We start from the raw sequence: 20,124 nt of genomic DNA on the forward strand, positions 1-20,124 counted from the left end.
TGCAGGCTTTCATCCTTGGGACCAGAGTACCTATAGTCACTCCCTGATGACCGCATCCTGTCTCTGGACTTCACCTGCAATCTACATGCGATGACTCAAGTCTAATGCTACAGACAGCCGTCTCCCTTGACCCCACACTCATGCATACATACAATCACTTACCTCAGTGTATTCTATGGGGATGCCAAACAGGCAGCTCAAACCTAATACATTAAAAAACCAACTCTTGGGGTGCCTGGGTGGCTCAGTCACTTAAGCATCTGACTTTGGCTCAGATAATGATCTCGGGGTTAGTGAATTCGAGTCCTGCATCAGGCTCTCTGCTGTCAGCACGGAGCCTGCTTAGGATCCTCTGTCCCCCTGTCTCTCTGCCCCTCCCTCACTTGTGCCCACCCACTCTCTCTCTCCCCCAAAATAAATAAACATTAAAAGAAAAACCCAACCCTTGATTTCCCCTGCCTCTCAAACCTGCACACCATACCATCCTGGTAAATGCCAACCTTCCTTCTAATTGTTCAGACCAAACACCAAGGCTATACTTTGCTCCTTTCTTTCTCTAAATCCTACATGCTTAGTGTTGACTCTGCCTTCAAAATATGACCTAATCTGACAACATTGAACCACCTGCACCACATTCCTCCTGAGCCCCAACCACCATCATCTTTCACCAGGCTACCACCACTGGTGCCCCACTGTGTCATGTGCTCTACTCAGCAGCCAGAGGGATGTGAGGGCAGGCTGCTCCCCTGTTCGAATCCTTTCCCTGGCCTCCCGTTTCATAGAGTTGAAAGCCCAAGCCTTTGTAAGGTTCTACAAAGCTCTACACGATCTCATCCCTTGCTAACCTCCCGTTCTCATCTCCCCCCACCTTGCTCACTCCTGTCTAGGAGTCCAGAGGCTCCTTGCCCTTCCTCAAACTTGCCAGCCTGTCCCCAACTCAGGGCTTTAGGCATCGTTGTTCCTTCTGCTTTTGTGGTGGCTGTTTCTTCTGTCACTGTCTGTCCCTTCCCTTCCCCTAGAAGAGGGCTCCCAGACCCTGGCACTACTGACATTTCAAATCAGATGGCTCTTCATCATGGGAGGATGCCTTGTGCACTGCAGGTGGCTTAGCAGTACCCCTGGCCTCTACCTGTTAGTTATGATGCAATGGGAAGTTACGCAAATAAGAGGGCTAAAAGCTATCAGCAGAAGGGAGGAGGGGAAAGAACAAAAGTAGGGAAGGAATGTGTTTCGTTTTTGTAGAACCAACAGCTCCAGCCAAGGAGAAGCCCCAGTTAGGTGTCTGACCTGACAGTCCCTTGCTAGGTATGTCTCACCTGATATCCCTTTACATAAGCCAGCTTGAGCCAGATTGCAGGTGAGGACAGCCTGGGTTTTACAGAAACCCCCGAGTTGTTCTGAAGTTACCTTTAGCTCATTACAATACCAAGAGCCCCTCCGATAAGTGCAGTTTTCCACCATTTCAAAGATGGGATGTATGTACTGGCACGCTAACATGTCAGGCATGCACAACTGAACCCAATGCAAACTCCCAGCAAGCCTCCTTGCAAACCTATGCAAACTCCCTGCCCCTGCTCCCTAACACACTGAATTAAAGTTTCCCGTATTAACCCCATGGGGAGACAGTACTTTGAGAATTCTCTCCCTATCTCCCTATTGAAAGTTCTTTGTTTTCCTTGGGTGGCATTCAGTTTGGTGCACCCCAAGCAAACCCTTGAGTTCGGTTACATACCCACTAGATACCAGTAGTACCCTACTGCTTCCACAAGGCTGTGACAACCAAAAAGTCTCCAGATACAAGCCAATATCATCAACTACATCAACTCTAGTTGAGAAGAACTCCCATACATGCGTGTGTGTGTGTGTGTGTGTATAAATATATAAATAACTCAGCTTTCAGTACCTCAAGTCTCCACTCAAATGCTACCTTCCCCATCACCCCATACAAAGTAATAAGCACTAATCTCCTTTATCCTGATGTTTCCCTCCTTAACAATTACCACTACATGATATATTACATATGAGCTTATTACCTGTCCGGACTAGAATATAAACCAGTGCCTAATTTCATGTCTGACACATTGTACCTGGTTAGTATCATCAAATGAATGAATGAATGAATGAATGGTCAGGTACACGAAGTTCCGACAAATGCAGGCAGGGCGGCAACAGCGCTGGTCAGGCAACAGACCATGGGTCCCTGTCCTAACATAAGGCCCATCGGTACCAAGACAAAAGAGCTCTAAAATCAGGCTTCTAAACAAATCTGAGATAAATTCCAAAGACCGAAGGTGAAAAGTCCAGCCTTGAGGCTGGGCCATGCTGAGCTCTGACTGAGTCACGTCCAAGAGCACAACGCGGCACCCTGTGATCTTGGGTATAATGTGACCAACGGGGAAGCAAGCTCTAAGCTACCAACCAGGTTCCTGGTAGAGACACTCCTAGCGGGTCTCTTCCCCACCCCACCCCTATAATGCGCACTGTGACCAGGGCACAGTTCTAGATCCCCAAAGCGAGCACTGCCTGAAACATACTCAGTACACCTTACATTTCTGCAATGAATAAATGTATTTCATGTTACTGAAATATTAAAACGATGTCATCCTCTAGGTGAAGGATTCAGAACTTCACAACCTTATAGACAAGGGAGTTACTAAGAGGTTCAGGGGAAGGGTAGCAGAAAGAGAGAAGTTTCCTGGGCCTTCATCTCTGCAGATATATGAGTCTCAAACACACACCCACAGAGCTGCAGTCATGCAAGAGGGTGATAGAATGAAATGCAAAAAAAAAAAAACCATAAAAATCACCACTTGAAAGAAAGCAATTTAATTTAACAACCATTAAATAGATACGCAGAGAAAATGACCAATGCATAACTTCGATTCAAGAAAAGGAAATGAAGCGTATCATTGTTCTTCAATTACTCCTCTTATCAGCCAGGCTCCCACTGCAGGGCTCAAAACCTCAGGCTTCCAGGTCGGAGACTTCAGTAATCCTGATTTACTGTACCAAGACCCTCGCAAATCTTAGTTAAATGAGTACTCTAAATAAACCAGCCTCTACTCCTATCTCTCAGATATTGGTAGAATGTGTTCTTTTCCTCCTGACTGTAGAATTCAAGCAGGAGAGGAAAGTATGTGCTTTAAAAAAAAGAAAAAAAAAAAAAAAAGATATATGTTAGAGTGGAGAACTTAATCACACGGTTCTATTTCATAAAACAGTGTCCTCACTGGAAGGTCTGGTGGCTCTGAACTGTGACAGTACCACATATGTGGTTAGGCAGCCGCCTGCCAACAAATGTTCCAGGCCTCTAGGTCCATGTGAAGAGGACAGTGACTGTTCTCAGAAGTGCAGAGACATATGTATTTTCTTTCTGCATAAGAGTGGACAATAACCCGAGGAAAAGGCAATATTTTAAATTCTCATAGCTCCCACTCAAACTAGAGAAATTGTTTTGGACTACATCCCAGTTTAGTTTCATATTCCTTTTTTTTTTTTAAAAAAAACCACTGAAAAATACTTTCTTTTTCCCTTCCTTGAAATAAGTCTCATAGATTTTGAAAATCATTGGAAATTCATAACTTTGGAGCCACTAGGTCAAAAGCATTACCTGTCCCCACTCCCCCTTCCCATGCACACACACCAGCATGTTCTCACACACAGTTCCATACACAGAATGGGTAACAGCTGAATTAAGAGACAGTCTTCCAGGACTGGGAGTGGGGGCAGATGAATTTATGATTAATGCTGCTCTAAAGCTCCATGACATTCAAGCTGCATTCACTACACGATATTATAAAAGTGTCACCTCATAAAACTAAAAACGAGGGTTTAAATCATTGCTCAAGTGAAAAAGTAATTTCAGACAAAAATATCTATCACGTATAAAATATTTATTGAGTGGCATCTACTGTTATACATAATTTATGAAACACCTCTTTGATAAGATGGAATATTTAACATAGCAGAATTGGCCATCCCTCCCCCAACTCTAGGAACGCCATGTCCCAAAGAAATGGGAAAATATATAGAGCTGCACGTATTTTGTATTGAAACAAAGCTTCTGGCAACCAATTATTGTATAAAAAAGAAACCATAGCCTGACTAAAAGTGTCAAAACATACTATCAGCTTATTTTAAACATTACGTTCATTACATTTGCAAATAATATGTTCAATATGTTTCTCTGAACCTAAAACATGTGTCCAGTGCCTTTGTGCTCACTGTGTCACTTCTGGCACATTCCAGCAGTTCAGGTGAGTTACAGGCAGGGCTGCTCGATTCCAGGGGAGGAGACCACACAAGGGCTTAGTTCATTGGGAGCGCCCCATGTAACCACCATACCTGTTTATAAGACTGACCAGAGGTCCTACCTCTTTTAATCACAACCATATCCTCAGCATCTAGTACTTTCTGACAAAAGTCAACAGCTTTCCTCAATGACTAAGTGAAAACCAAAACAAGAACTTAACCAACAACAAAACCAATTTTTCCCTTTTGAGAAGTCTCCTGAGAGCTGGATCTCACTTGGGGAATACTAGGAAAACTGGTGATGTGTCTGTCCCACCTAAATTAAGAGCTGTCTAAGAATAGAAACTGTCTTTCCTTACACTGACTACGTCAGGTGAATATGGCTGCACCGGGCACACAGCAGTCACTCAATAAGTGCTGATTATTTGCCACGGTAGGGAGTAAGTGATTTTAAGTAGATTGTTTTTTGACAGCCAAAAATTAAATGTCAGACTCTTTTTTTGAGCAAATGTAGTCTATGGAGAATTATGTGTCTCACTAGCGGAATTTTGTAGCCTTGCCTCACAGTATAAAGTGCAGTTAACTTCTGCCAACTTGCCTATGACACTTAGCAGAAGACGAAAGGTTCCCCTGGAGCCGGTGCCCGCGGTGTGTGTAAAGAGGGAGGGAGGAAGCCAGGCAGACAGGAAGACTTTTATAAAAAATAAAATTAGCCTCTAGCAAAGCTACTTTTTCATTTAACACACCGCACGTGACTTTATGTGAATTTAACAAAAGGAAAAGAAACTGAAGTATTTGTTGAATTTCAACCAAATGTTCCTTCACTACAAGGGCTATTTCCTAAAATATCCTTCTAAGTTAAAACGTCATGAAGCATATTTAGCGGTCTGACGGTGCTGCCGACGTACATTTTTCATACGTGCTTTGATTTTAAGCACTCTTACTCGAGTTTGTACACGTTTGGAAATATCTGCCTCCTGCCCTCACACCTGAATAACCCCTTAGCTGTGTCAGTTTGGGCCACCATCGGGTCATACTTCCTTTCCCTCAGAATGCTGAACACACAGCTCCATTATCTTCAGAAACTGACTGCTACTCTGAGGAAATACGAAGCTACACTAACTTTTAGTCCACCGCAGACAATCTGCTTTTCTGCCCAGGGGGGTATGAAGAACTCCTTTATCTCTGAAATCCAATAGCTTAATTAAGATAGATTTCAGTCTTGAACCTTCTGTACTCCAAATTTTCCTGGAATACAAGACTCATCTGCAGACCCAGTTCTTTTGCTTATTTCTTCATTTCACGAAAACTGGCTTGTTTTCTACCGCATTTTGTTTCATTTGCTGACTGTCTACTTCAGGGATGCCAATTATCCTTATACGACATTGTCTTTGTCTTCTTTATATTTTAGCTTCTGATTACTTAATACCTTGAGCATTTCATTTGTGTTCATTGACATTATGAAGCCTTTACTCTTTTAGTAATTTGATTTCAATGGCATCTATTCTTTCCCTTGGTATTTCTAATTTTACGTATTAGTGCTGTACTGGATGTTGTTTTGGACCTCACACTCTTTCTTTAGGTCTGCAATCTCCTGTTTTTTTCCCCCCCAACCTCATTCTGCTTTTTATTATCATCTTGTTTTGTTTACCGACTTCACATTTCTCACTAACTTTAGTTCCACAGAATGAAACAATTGTAAAGAACTCCCATGCCTTGAGGTATGCTTTCATCGAGATCTGGACCCTTTGTCTTTTGCATGCTAGATTCCTTTTCTTTTCCTTTTCCTTTTCCTTTCTTTCTTTCTTTCCTTTCTTTCTCTTTCTTTCTTTTTGTCCATCTGTCCACCCATCCCTTACTATAACTATGTTTCTAGAATTACCCTAGTTTTATCTCTCGTCTCGTATATGTGCTCAGGTGTGTATGCTTAGGAATCCAGAGATTCCGTATGCTCTAACACACAACGGGCAACTCCTTGACCCCTGTCCTGCTGTTCCTGTGATCTTGTCAAGTTCAAAGACTGAGTAGCCTGCATTCTATCACTTTTCCCTAGCCAGATGGAATGACAAGAGCCACGTTTCAAACAAAGCACCCTAGAGGCTCTAGGGTGAATTTGAATTCCAGGGCTCTGCCCTCTCTTAGCAAAGGTCATGAAATATCCTCTACTGTGCTCCTTCCTCCTGCTTGAGATCCCACTCCTGTGGGGAAGCCTGCTCCCAGGTCTCTCACCATTTCACCAGGCTTTTACTTACAAAGAGAATCAGCTCTGCATTTCACTTCCTCCCAGTTACCACCACCAGCTACTTCTATGGCTCCTCAAATAAGAACAGGGAAATCAGTTTGGATCTCCCCAGACTGGAGGGCCCCGGGAAGGGTTTTTAGAACCCTCACTGATTTAGGGGCGCCTGGGTGGCTCAGTCAGTTAAGCGTCCGACTTCGGCTCAGGTCCTGATAACACGTCCGTGGGTTCAAGCCCTGCATCGGGCTCTGTGCTGACAGCTCAAAGCCTGGAGACTACTTCAGATTCTGTACCTCCCTCTCTCTCTCTCTGCCCCTCCACCGCTTGTGCTCTGTCTCTCTCAAATATAATAAACATCAAAAAATATTTTTTTTTTTAAATTTCTTAAGAACCCTCACTGATTCAGCTTCCGATTTGCAGGCTTAGGAACAACCTTCCCTCTTCCTCAGGGCCGGCTTGTGACTTTGTCATCTGCTCCCTATTAGTGAGTTCACGGTGGTTTTTCTGCTGCAGCATGGGATGCTTGCTTTGCTTTTTATTATTTCCTCCCATCTTTGAAACTGTGATGTCATCTCCAAATGCCTCTTTAAAGAGTAGGATTTCAGCAGGTTACAAAAAGGAAGAAAATAAGGGATACTCCAGGTTTGGGGGACTCCTTGAGTAAAGACAGGACAACAGCAAACATGGGTATATCCACAAGAGACCCCTGGAAATTCACTTTACCTGCTAAACCTGGAAAAAATGGACTGGAAAGCCAGGTAGATGGATCATTATTTGATTCAGAAAACAGGAAGCCATTGAGAATTTTGAAAACAGGAACGGGTTGATACTTTAGAAGATGAATCTGGCAAGGATGTGCAGGAAGAATGGGAACAGAGGAAAAAGAAAAGCGGGATTATAAAGGACACTGCAGAGGTAGATGCACTCTGTGACAATCAGTTTAGACGGACTGACCTTAAGACATCCTTCTCAACTATTTGACATATTCTTCTTAATGAGAAATAAGGAAAACTGGAGAGCTTGCAAGAGTTGCAAATATCTGATAAATATCCAAAAGATTTCTGTTGCCAGGAAAAAAAAAAACCAACAATCCTGACATTTCCTAGTAATACTTTGCAGACAGCTCAGCAAGTGGATACTGGTGACTTGTTAAAATCACTCACCAACTTGACTAGCAAGCGTTCTCAAGTAATTTACACGTTTCTCATATAATACAAAATGATAAACGGTCACTGGCAACACAAACTAACTAGCTCTGAAATCCTGAAAGTACACCACAAGCTGACATTCACCCAAAAGCTACTATTTCTTGTATGTTCTTCCACACACAGAAAGAAATCTAACAGAGAAAGGAAACAGTTGCCAAGATTACCAGGAAATCAATGAAGCTGTACATGTGAACCGCCAACTATCATCCTGTCTTCTTTCACTCTTTGTTCATGCAGCCTGAGTATGATGAAAAGAGGTAAGAATCTCTTTCACATTCCTCCAGGAAATAACTTTACTTTTGCTGTGTTCCCAGAAGAGAATGTGAGAGAGAAGTGAATAAAAATAATACTGGGTGGCTAACAGCATGTTCTATGACCCTACAAGTCTATTGGTAATATGTAATCCTTCTTATGAGAGCTCTATTTAATTATGCTCTCTGAATCATAATCTGATTTACACACACACACACACACACGCACAGGAAAGAATAGTCTGTGGAAGTTAATAAGGGAATGGAAGTCTACCATAACTGAAAAGGTCTGGCAGATACCACAGACCTAGAATCAAGGGAAGACTGGCGATCAGCCTTAATGAGAATGAGGCTCCAGCAAGGAGGAAGTTTAGGTGAGAAGGCAGAATTAGCAATCCATGGCTTGAGAAAACAAAAAAAAAGGAAGAATCAAGTGGATCAACCTAGATGCCACCCTTGATCCTTCTCTTTGCCTCAACTCCCCTAGCCAGACCATCAGTAGGTCCATCAGCTCTACCTACACAACAAAGTCTGAATCATCCACAACTTTCTGTCTCCACTGCTACTGAGCTGATCTGGCTACCACCATATCCTACCTGGAGTCTCTGACATCCCCCAGTTGGTCCTTCTGCTTCCTCTCTTGCCACCCTACAATCCATTCTGCATATGAGCCAGAGCCACCTTTTCTAAACATCAAGAGGTCATGCATAAAACCCTATGGTGGTTTCCCATGCATTTAGAATAAAATGACCCCCACATCTCATTTCATCTGGCCCCTGTGCACCTCTCCAACCTTGCCTCCCGCCTTTCTCCACTTGACTCACAATGCTCCAGCCAGAATGCCTCCTCATTCCCACTGCAGGGCCTTTGAACATGCTATTCTTTCTGCCTGGGACATTCTCTCCCGACTTTGTTGCTTATCCCTTCTTGTCAATCAGCTCTTACCACACATGCTGCCTGCTCTCTTAAAATCAAAGACAGCAGTGAGTAAATGGAGAAAGTCCCTGCTCAGATAAAGTTTATGCCCTACTAGACCCCATTCCCCTACTCCCAGGCACATACATATTCTACCACTCCACTGGGCTTAATATTTTCAGGGCACTCAAGGCTACCAAAATTACATTTACTGTGTGTCTTCCCCTCCAGAAAGCAAACGGTGGCAGGACAACAAGCTAGGCCCAGAGAAAGAGAATTCAGGATGGAATCACTGAGAGCCAAAATATTTAACAGTATCGTGATCTCTGATCCCAAGCCTGAGACTATTTCTGATCAGTCCTGTTTTTATGCTCCTTGCTAGGCAAAAGCAGCTCTTGAACCTCAAAAGAATATTTAAAATGGCCAGAATAAGTCAAGCTTATAAGGGAATCTTGCTTAAATGTGAAGGTTTGATCCTAAAAGACTATCATCATAAATGATTTAAGAAGTATCCAACACATCTCTACCTAGCATCATGATGCTGATATCAGATTGGCACCTATTACATCATGAAAGTTAGGGTAGAAATGTAAAAACCTTGTTTTTCACATGACTTTGAAACAATCCACATTAAAGTACCTGTGGTCAAAAGAAACACCTTTAGAACAGATGGTGAAGAGTTCCAGACTCACCAGGGCAGAAATAGGAAGAGAAGAATCTGGCCACCACCTACTCCATGGTGCTAACAAATCTAAATTTCCTAGGATTATTGGCAGTCAGCCCCTAACAGTAAATAGAATTAATATTGTGCTTTTAATGAACAGAAACTCTTGGGGCAGTTCAATTTCCACTACACTTCCCGTTACGGAAAACATTCTTTATTTTAAACACCAACAGCTAACTCTTGGCAGACAGTTCAGAGACGATGCTGTGTAGATCTTTCTGATGAAGCAGTCCTCTGCTGGCTGAGCAAATCACCCAGATGTTGGTATTTAAATTATGCAAAATGCATAATACCAATTAAAGAAATTACGTGTGAAAATATGCAAGAGCAAATTTCCCCGCATTAATATTTAACTAGGCTTTTTAAGTAGAGCAGGATCTTGTGATCAGAAGTACATTAGTATATTTGAAGTATATTTGAATGGAAGCCTAAAATACTCAGAAGGGCTCACCAGAAGGTACTACAAGGGCATTTCTATAAAATACAAATTTGAACACAGGTAAGAAAGCTAAGTGAAAGGGTCACTTTAAGTGGCACGTTGTAACCTAGAAAGCTTCACTCTGACATCTGCTTCACGCTTTGGTCATGTAAAGCTGGTTTACTCTTGTTTTCTTACCCACAGAAAATGTCACGCTCATATCCACCTTCCAGCCTTTGCTGGAAAGTCTGCTTGGAATAGCCTTGCAGTCCCTTCCTCTATCTGAATCTTACCCCATCTTTCCCCTTGCTGTGGGAAACATTTAGAGCCTACTCAGATCCACAGAGGACACGCCCTCTGTACTGACCACAGTTAAGCAGCCTAACCACTCAGATCTCAGTCGAATACAGACTACTGACATTAACATCTATGTGTAGTTATTTGTCCTGTTAGACCAGCAGATCACTCAAGGAGTTTTTAAAAAGTATCATGCCTGAGCCCTGTTCTGTCCCTTAACTGAGTATCTCAGGGGCAGGGCCCAAGCATGGTATTTTTTTTTTTTTAAGTTTTTCTTTTTCTTTCTTTCTTTCTTTTTTTTTTTTTTTTTGAGAGAGAGAGAGGAGAGGAGAGGAGAGGAGAGGAGAGGAGAGGAGAGGAAAGAAAGGCAGAGAGAGGGAGAAGAGAATCCCAAGCAGGCTCTGCACTGTCAGCACAGAGCCTGATACGGGGCTCGATCTCATGAACCATGAGATCATGACGTGAGCCAAAATCAAGAGTCGGACGCTTAACCAACTGAGCCACCCAGGCGCTGCATGAGCTGTTTTTTTTTAAGCTTCCAGGTATTTCACATCCAGGATTGCGCCATAAATTTCTATATTCCCTCATATGACTGACACCTCTGTTTTGGGCCCACTTGGAGGATATACCATGTTAGTATATTACTAGTTTATCAACTTGCAATCCCCTCATCCTCCAGTTAGCTGTTCCTGCAACTCATTCAACTAATATTTAATGAACTGCTACTTGCCAGATGCTAGTATATGCTGGGGATGATGGAGTGAATAAAAGACACCCTCTTATATATTATCTATATCTCCATTTTGTTGTCTCCAATCTGGATCTGTGTCAATGTTATATGTAATGACATATCTCTTATGTAAACATACCTATGGCTACATCTGTGTATCAAACTACATCTGTGTTAATCTTTAAATAGATTTATCTGTATCTACTTATCAGGATTACAGATGGTAGCTATTATCATTAACATCCATATCTTTGCTTAGCATAAATAATTAGCATTACCAGGAAAAAAAAAAAAAAAGCAAACAAAACCCCTGAAATTCACAACTAGCATGTCTGTCTCACCAAAAAAATGTCAAGGTCTTGGTACATGGACACTTATTCCAAATAATATTTTATCCGACAAAAGTCTTGCCCATGAGGAATTTGCACAGACTTTCAGAGTTGTAGCAAAATTCAAGTCCACTGGGTCAAGCTGGATGCTGATGGGCTAGGAGCGTGTAGTCACACATTCCACATCCTTCCTCCTGAGTTCCATTTAATAACACGGCATCACATGCCAGCAAATAACATGCAGGCCACAGAAAAACTGATGTGCCTCCATATCAATGTCATGAGTAACAAAGGTTGCTTTCTTCCTTGGGCAATGTACAGTAGCCCCCCTTTATCCACAGGAAACATTCCAACACCCCCAGTGGATACCTGAAGCCACAGATAGTACCAAACCCAATGTATACTGGTTTTTTTTTCCTATATATATGTACCTATGATAAAGTTTAATTTATAAAATAGGCATGGTGAGAGTTAACAGCAATAATTCCAAAACAGAACAATTACGTAAGAACATACTGTAGTAAAAGTTATGTGAATGTGCTCTTTCTCTCTCAAAACATCTTATTGTACTGCACTCCTACTTCTCCTTGTGATGATGCAAGATGATAGAATGCCTTCGTGATGAGAAGATGTGAGCGAGGTGAATGACGCAGGTGCTGTGATACAGCGGTAGGCTACTGCTGACATTCTGACAATCCGTCGAGAGGAGGGTCATCTGCTTCCGGACCACACTTGATGGGGGTAACAGAAACCGTGGAAAGTGAAACTGAGAAAAAGGGGGGACTACTGTAATAAATTAACTGGACATCGTTTCTTCAAGGGATCGGTATCAGCAGATCCACTTCACAAAGGCAAAAGCCAGAGGCACATGGTGGCTCCTCTCGGACCCAGCACACAGTTATCCCGCAGACTCAGTAGTCTGGAATGGTCCAGAGCCAGGAAGGAAAACACGGCTCTGTGCAGGCACCCACCAATGTCATGGAGGAAGGGCCCATCAAGAGCTTCATGGCTGAATTTCAGAACACCTCTGTTAAGCAGCTGCTCCTACCAAGCTCCATCCAGGTTTAGAGATAAGAGAACTGAACCTTCAGGAGACTGACTGCATCGTTTGCTGAAACCACATAACTAAACTCAGAACAGAGGTTCGCTAACACTGTCACACCTCTTTGTGCAGTCCTCCAAAGCCCGCACAGAAAACCTCATGCCTTCCTATGTTTTACACCTGCACTTGTGACTGTCCACTTCTGCACTGCTGGGCATTTAAATAATCTCAGTTACGTCTCCCACGAAAGATGCTTCACATCTCAACAGGCTCGGACGTATCACTATATACTGGCCATGTTTAAAACAAAATAAAGCTTTACATCACAACACAAAAAGCTGAACTAGTCTCAGCGGACTTAATATGGAAAAGCATGTGGCATACATTAGAAAAATATATGTATCACAGTGTGATTCATGCTAATGATAATCAGAAAAAACTGCATTAGATTACATAGAAAATGATCTCAATTTCTGTTTAAAATGTGTGGGTCTCTGTATATGTATGATTCATGTGTGTGTTTGTACGTGTCTGTTAGTCATCTTGAGCTGCCGTAACAAATTCAACGGAATGAGTGGCTTAAACAACATAAATTTATTGTTCAAGGTTCTAGAGGCTGGGAATCCAAGATCAAGTTCCTAGCAAAGCAGGTTTTGTTCCGAGGCCTCCATGCGTGGCTTGCAGGAGCCCCCACCCCACCTTGTACTCACATGGTCTTTCTTTTGAGCATGCAAGCAATGGTAAAGAGACAGATTTCTCTTCCTTCCTCTTATGGTAAGGCCACCAATCCTACTGGATTAGGACCCCAACCTTATGACCTCATTTAATTACTCTTAATTACTCTTAATTACTTAATTACTCTCTAAAGGCTCTATATCCAAATACAGTTGCACTGGGGATTAGGGCTTCAACAAATGGATTTTGGAAGGGACCAATTCCATCTATAGCAAGGGTGTGTGTGTGTGTGTGTGTGTGTGTGTGTGTGTGTGTGTGTGTGTCTCATGTTATGTACCTATTTGGAATACATAATAAATATAATAAATAAATATGAGAAAGAGAGAAAAGACAAGGAGAGACTGAACCTGACCCGCATCTCACGCAATACTACAAAATAAAAACAAATTATCTCTGGATATTTTTTCTTTATACTTTTTTACATTCCAAATTTTTTTAAATGTTTGAGAAAGAGAGAAAAATCACACTTGCAAGCAGGGGAGGTGCAGACAGAGAGAGGGAGACAGAGGATCCGAAGAGGGCTCCACGCTAAGAACAGAGAGCCCATTGCAGGGATCGAACTCACGAACCGTGAGATCAAGACCTGAGCCAAACTCGGATACCAAAGTTGGACGCCTAACCGACTGAGCATTCGGGTGTCCCCAAATTTTCTATAATAAACACACCTGAGGGGCGCCTGGGTGGCTCAGTCAGTTGAACGTCAGACTTCGGCTCAGGTCATAATCTCACAGTTTGTGAGTTTGAGCCCTGCGTCGGGCTCTGTGCTGACAGCTCAGAGCCTGGGGCCTGTTTCAGATTCTGTGTCTCCCTCTCTCTCTGACCCTCCCCCGTTCATGCTCTGTCTCTCTCTGTCTCAAAAAATAAATAAACATTTAAAAAAAATTTAAAAATAAACACACTTGAAACCAAAATAATACATGTAATAATCTTTTTCAATAAATAAAGGGACATATTTTCATGTAAAACTTTTAAACTTACTGTATTTCAATTTATTTTATTTAAAATATATTTTACTTAATCTTAAGTATATCTCCAAGACTATTATCTTATTGTATTTTTATCGCATGTTGTATAATGTTCTGAAGATGGAACTCTGAATGACAAAACAAAATTTCATCCTCCAAAAATGAAAGCCAAGAGACCATTCCTCCAAAAGCCTTCCACAAGGAAAACCTGCCCGCAGCTAACGTCATACTCAATGGTGAAAAACTGAAAGTTCTTCCTCTAAGATCAGGAACAAGAAAAGGACACCCACTCTTGCCACTTTTATTCAACATAGTATTGGAGGCCATAACCAGAGAAATTAGACAAGAAAAGAAATAAAGGTGTCCAAATTGGAAAGGAAAAAGTAAAACTGTCTCTATTTGCAAATGACATGATACTATATAGAGACAACCACAAGGACTTCATCAAAACACTATTAGAATAAACAAATTCAGTAAAGCTGCAGGATACAAAATTCATACACAAAAATCAGCTGCATGTCCATACACTAGTAACGACCAGAAAGAGAAATTAAGAAAACAATTCTACTTACAATTATATCAAAAAAGAATAAAATACCTAGGAATAAATTTAACCAAGGAGGTGAAAGACCTGCACGTTGAAAACTAAGACACTGATGAAAGAAACTGAGGATGACACAAACAAATGGAAAGATATTCCACGCTCATGGGCTGGAAGAATTAAGATTGTTAAAATGTCCATTATACCCAAAGTGACCTACAAATTCAACACAATTCCTATGAAAATCCAATGCAGTTTTCATAGAAATAAGACAAACAATCCTAAAATTTGCATAGGACCACAAAAGACCCCAAGAAGCATAAGCAATCTTGAGAAATAACGAAGCTAGAGGCATTGTACTTCTTAATATCAAACCATATTACAAAGCCATAGTAAACAAAACAGGACGGTTATTTGCATAAAAGCAAACACATAAGTCAATAGAATAGAAGAGAGAGGCCAGAAATAAACCCACCTGGACAAGAATATACAATGGGGAGAAGCACAGTCTCTTTAACAAATGGTGCTGGGGAAATTGGACAGCCCCATGCAGAAGAATGAAACTGGACCACTATCATACACCATACACAAAAATCAACCTTAAAATGAATTAAAGGATTGTATATAAAACCTGAAACCATAAAACTCCTAGAAGAAAACACAGGGAATAATGTTTTGGCAATGATTTTTTTTTTTTTTTTGGATTTGACACCAAAAGCTAAGAAAACAAAAGCTAGACAAAAAAGTGGGACTACATGAATCTCAAAAGGTTTCTGGCACAATAAAAGAGACGATCAACAAAATGAAAAGGCAACCTATAGAATGGGAGAAAATGTTGCAAACCTTATAAGGGGTTAATAACCAACATATATAAAGAACTTGATAACAACCCAGTAACAACAACAGCAACAACAAACATCACTCATCATCAGGAAAATGCCAATCAAAACCACAATGAGAGATCACCTCACATTTGTCAGAATGGCTACCATCAAAAAGACAAGAAGTAACAAGTGTTGGCAAGGATGTGAAGAAAAAGGAACCCTTGCGCACTGCTCATGCAAGTGTAAACTGGTGCAGGCACTATGGGAAATAATACAGAAATTCCTCAAAAAGTCAAAAATAGGACTATTATATGATCCAGCAATTCCACTTCCTTGTACCTATCTGAAGGAAGTGAAAATAGGTATCTGCACCCCTATGATCATTACAGCATTGTTTAGAACAGCCAAGACAGGGAAACAACCCAATTTCATCAGCAGATGAATGGATAAAGAAATTGTGGCGTATACAAATGTGTATATACATATTGAATATTATTCAGTCATTACAAAGGAAGAAATCCTGCTATTTGCAACAGCATGGATGGACCTTGAGGGCATTATGCTAAGTGAAATAAGTCAGACAGATGAAGGCAAATACTGTACAATCTCACCTATATGTGGAATCTGAAAAAGCCAAACTCATGGACACAGAGAACAGATTGGTGGTTGCAAGAGGTGGAGGCAGGCAGGGAGGGGGGGGAGGGAGGGAGGTGGAATGAGTGAAGGTTGTCGAAAGACACAAACTTCCAGTTAGAAGACAAATAAGTTATTAGGATGTAATGTACAGCCTGGTGATAAAGCTAACATACTATATTGTATACACTGAAAGTTGTTGAGAGAGTAAGTCTTAAAAGTTCTCATCACGAGAAAAAAAAAATGTATAACCGTGCAAGGTGATGAATGTTCACTAAACTTATTGTGGCAACCATTCTGCAATAAACACGTCAGGTCATCATGTTGTACACCAAAACTAATCCAGTGTTGTATGCCAATTGTATCTCAGTAAGACGGAGGTGCAGAGATAAGGACAATCTGCAGATGTCTGGAAGCCAAAGGGATGTGTAGCCAACCTTTATCAGCAGAAATCACCCCTGAAAAATCTATTAAGGCTTTCGGTAAAAATCTACCATCCTCCACAGGCATCAGGAACACACTGATGAAAATAAGTGGGAACTCACAGAGTGTATCTGGATTCCCAGATCTGAATTAAGCAGGAAATAAACAAATGCAAAAGCAAAGATCCTCCAGTTCACCTTTTTTTTTTTTTCCCTTTTGGTCAGCTGCTTTCTCATCACTCTTTCACACAAAAATGGGAGAAGAGGTCTTCTCTAATAGCTGAGAGAAGGGAGGGGCTTAATTCCTGAACTCGGTAGAGATTTCTTTTGTTTCTTAGCCACATGAGCCTATCATTACCCAAGGGGACTTAGAAAACTAAGAAAGGAGGAGACAGAGAAAAGAAGAGACAGAGAAAAAGTTAAAGACAAGGCACACTTCTGGCTTCTCAAGATTTCCTTCTGGAAAGTGCATACTCCAGACATGCTGGCGAGTCAGTGAAGACCCAACCCCAAGTGGATGGGCTCATTCTGTCTCCTAGTTCGTAATAAAACCTGCTTTTAACAGAGAAGGGAGACTATAACCCTCTTCCTTCTATTAACCTATATCCACTCCAAACACTAAAACCAAATCAGTCTAATGAACCCCACTGTTCAGACAGCTGTCGACACCATGAGCAGTGAGGGCCCAGCAGAAGCACACATCAGGACAGAGGCGAGTTTCTGCCCTGGCTGTGCAGTAAACTTTGGGAATGGCAAGGAAGCCTAGCACAGAGGGATGTGACCCTGGTACTCCATGAATAACTAGATAAAGTATCCTCTAAGAACCCAAGGAGTTAATCCTGTTCAAAAGGCCTGCCACTCAAATCCTGTCCCTTTGAGAGTTCAGGTCATTTACCTCACAACACTTGATATGAGCACCAATCCCAAAAGACCAGCTCCTTCTCCCCCAATCAATTTAGCAGGAATATAAATATATGTCTTGGTTGCATAAATACTCTCATGGCCAACAATATTTTACACAAGTATTCCTGTAAGTGATACATTACACTTTGAAATATTATTAATATACCTTTAGCAAGATAAACTGCCCAGTAAATCAACAGGGCACATTCACTCAAATTATGCAAGTGGAGGGCTTTCAAAAACCTAAATATAATTTTGAATGCTGACTGCACATGGCCCCAATAGTTTATTAAAATGTGAAATGTAATCCATTTTAAAAAGAGAAATTACATTTGAAATCTTTTTACAAATAAAGCATGTGTGGCTAAGGTTACAGAGCGGTTCAGGGAAACCTGAAATTCAAAATAAGAATTAAATTGTGTTTCCTATCTGGTCTATTAATAGTAAAGCAATAAACGAAATAAAAGGTACACATGCAACACTGTCCAATTACATACTCCAATTATTTCTGTTAATAAGTGCAGTGCCAGCTGCTTATCTCAACATCTAACTTCTCAAAATCATAACCAATCAGGACTCAAAAGTAAGGAAACAACTCAAAAGTAAGGAAACAACATCACAAAATCCAAACTCTCAAATCTACGTGCTTCATTCATACAGAACTATTTACATGTTGTTAAGTACATGGAGAGAACCACTACGGAAAACAGGCAGGGTCTTCTACAGTTGGAGAATATCTATACCACGTGACCCAGCATTCCCCCTTAGGTACATGCCCAGTGGCTGGGGTCAGCCAACTCCTGCCACAGGTCAAATCAAGCCAGCTGCCTGGTTCTGTACGCAGTGGTGAGCTGAGGATTATTTTTTACATTTTTAGATGGTTGAAAACAAAAACAAAAACAAAAGAATTGTATTTCATGACATATGAAAAATGTATGAAATTTAAATTTCAATGTCTATAAGCAAAGTTTTATTAAAATACACATTCCCACGTTCATTTATTTACATAATGTCTACAGTTGCTTTTGTGCTGCAGCAGCAGGTGTGGGTAGGCACGACACAGGCAACATGGTCTACAAGGAGGGAACTGTTTACTACCTAGCCCTTTACTAAAGCATCCCACTGACCTCCACACCATAGAAATGCATACAGGTGTTCCCTAAAAGACACGCTCGAAAATGTTCATGACAGCACCATTCAAAATACTCCCACAAAAAACCAGCGAACTACCCAAATGCCTGTTAAGAGCAGAATGGGTAAACTGCCATTTATTCAGACAATGCAATAATACTTAGTCATGAGAAGGCACAAACAGCAGCCATAGAAAACATCATGGATGAATATCACAAACCAAACGTGGAGGAGAGAAGCCCGACAGATGAGAAGAAAAGATGCAACATTCTACGTGTCTAAGGTTCAAACGCAGGCACAATATGTATGCAGATAGAAATCAGGATAATGGTTACTTATGTGATGTAGCACCGAAGAGCAGAGCTCTAAGTGTGGCCTCAAAATATCCCTGTATGGGGCATAAAATTTACTCAAGTTTCATGACGATGATGTCTGGGTCATTAAGGAACACTGAGGCTTCTGTTACACCACAGCAAAGTCTCACATGTCGCCCCTCAGCTGGTTGTGGTTTTAATCACCCCACCTTGCCAAGCCAGAAGAAAGCATTCTTCAAAGGTGCCATGCCAGAGGCCGGGCCATTTTCTGGCCCTGCCAAGGCATTACCTCCCTTTCCAGAAATTCTTTCATTCTTCAGATCAAAACCAAGAACAAATCCCACCATGAAAAGTTTTAAGGCGCTGTTCTACTGCTATGCTGTATTTAAGATGATGGGGAAGTGGGTTATCTATTTTCCACCCCAAATGGGTAACTTGCATTTCTCTGCTCTAAGGGGTAAACTTTTGTAACCCAGAAAGAGAATACTAGCTAAAACTAAGTTTTTTTCCCCTTTAGGAAAATTAACTCCATTTTTTCCTATGAAGTTTATTTTCTACCAATAAAGAAAAAATATACATGTATTTGTTCAGTGGCAGTTAAGCATAATATCTGAAGGAATATTCAGTTGCAGGAATAGATTAAAACTCTCATCAGGTCCATCCTAAAAATATTCTTAATCCTCCTTCCTCCCTCCTTTCCTTCCTTCCCTCCTCCTTCAACGTAGCAATATGCCTGGCAAAGTGTTAAGGGGGCACTGTTATCAGTGGATTAGAGGGTTTGATCATCCCACCCCATCTCTTACTTCAACACTGAATTAATGAAGGATGTTAGCCTGGCACAGAGAATAGGAAAAGGTATTATACTCTTTTCATCCATTTTATGCATAAAATTATGTGTAAATAGGAGATTATGCAGAACAGAAGCTATAACAACAATCCATAATGTTCATCAATCAAAACAAAGGATGGCTTCCCTAGCTTTGTGGATTCCTTCTACCCGAACCCTGCCATGCTTTGCTTTATAATTAACATACTTCTAACATGCCCAATGAAAAAAAACAAATATTTACCCAGTTATACTCATTCCCATGGTATTTAATTGAGGTTGAGATTATGCATACACCTTTCCTTACCTGTGGTTTCTGGCACACATAGTAGGCATATCATCGTTGTTTGGTGAATACTATGGGTTCTTATAAGATGTGGCAAATAATAACACCAGTAGGACTAAAGGTTATCCATCCAGTCTAAA

At 41.2% G+C, this 20,124-nt stretch overlaps 1 protein-coding gene across 6 annotated transcripts in view; it reads right to left on the bottom strand.

Annotated features, from left to right (window-relative positions):
- KIF16B (kinesin family member 16B) overlaps positions 1-20,124 on the bottom strand; it is a 287,157-nt gene that overhangs the window by 146,619 nt on the left and 120,414 nt on the right. The gene's annotated exons all lie outside the window — the stretch shown is intronic.

The sequence above is a fragment of the Acinonyx jubatus genome, chromosome A3 (assembly GCF_027475565.1).
Source record: "Acinonyx jubatus isolate Ajub_Pintada_27869175 chromosome A3, VMU_Ajub_asm_v1.0, whole genome shotgun sequence".
In the NCBI taxonomy this organism is placed as follows: domain Eukaryota; kingdom Metazoa; phylum Chordata; class Mammalia; order Carnivora; family Felidae; genus Acinonyx; species Acinonyx jubatus.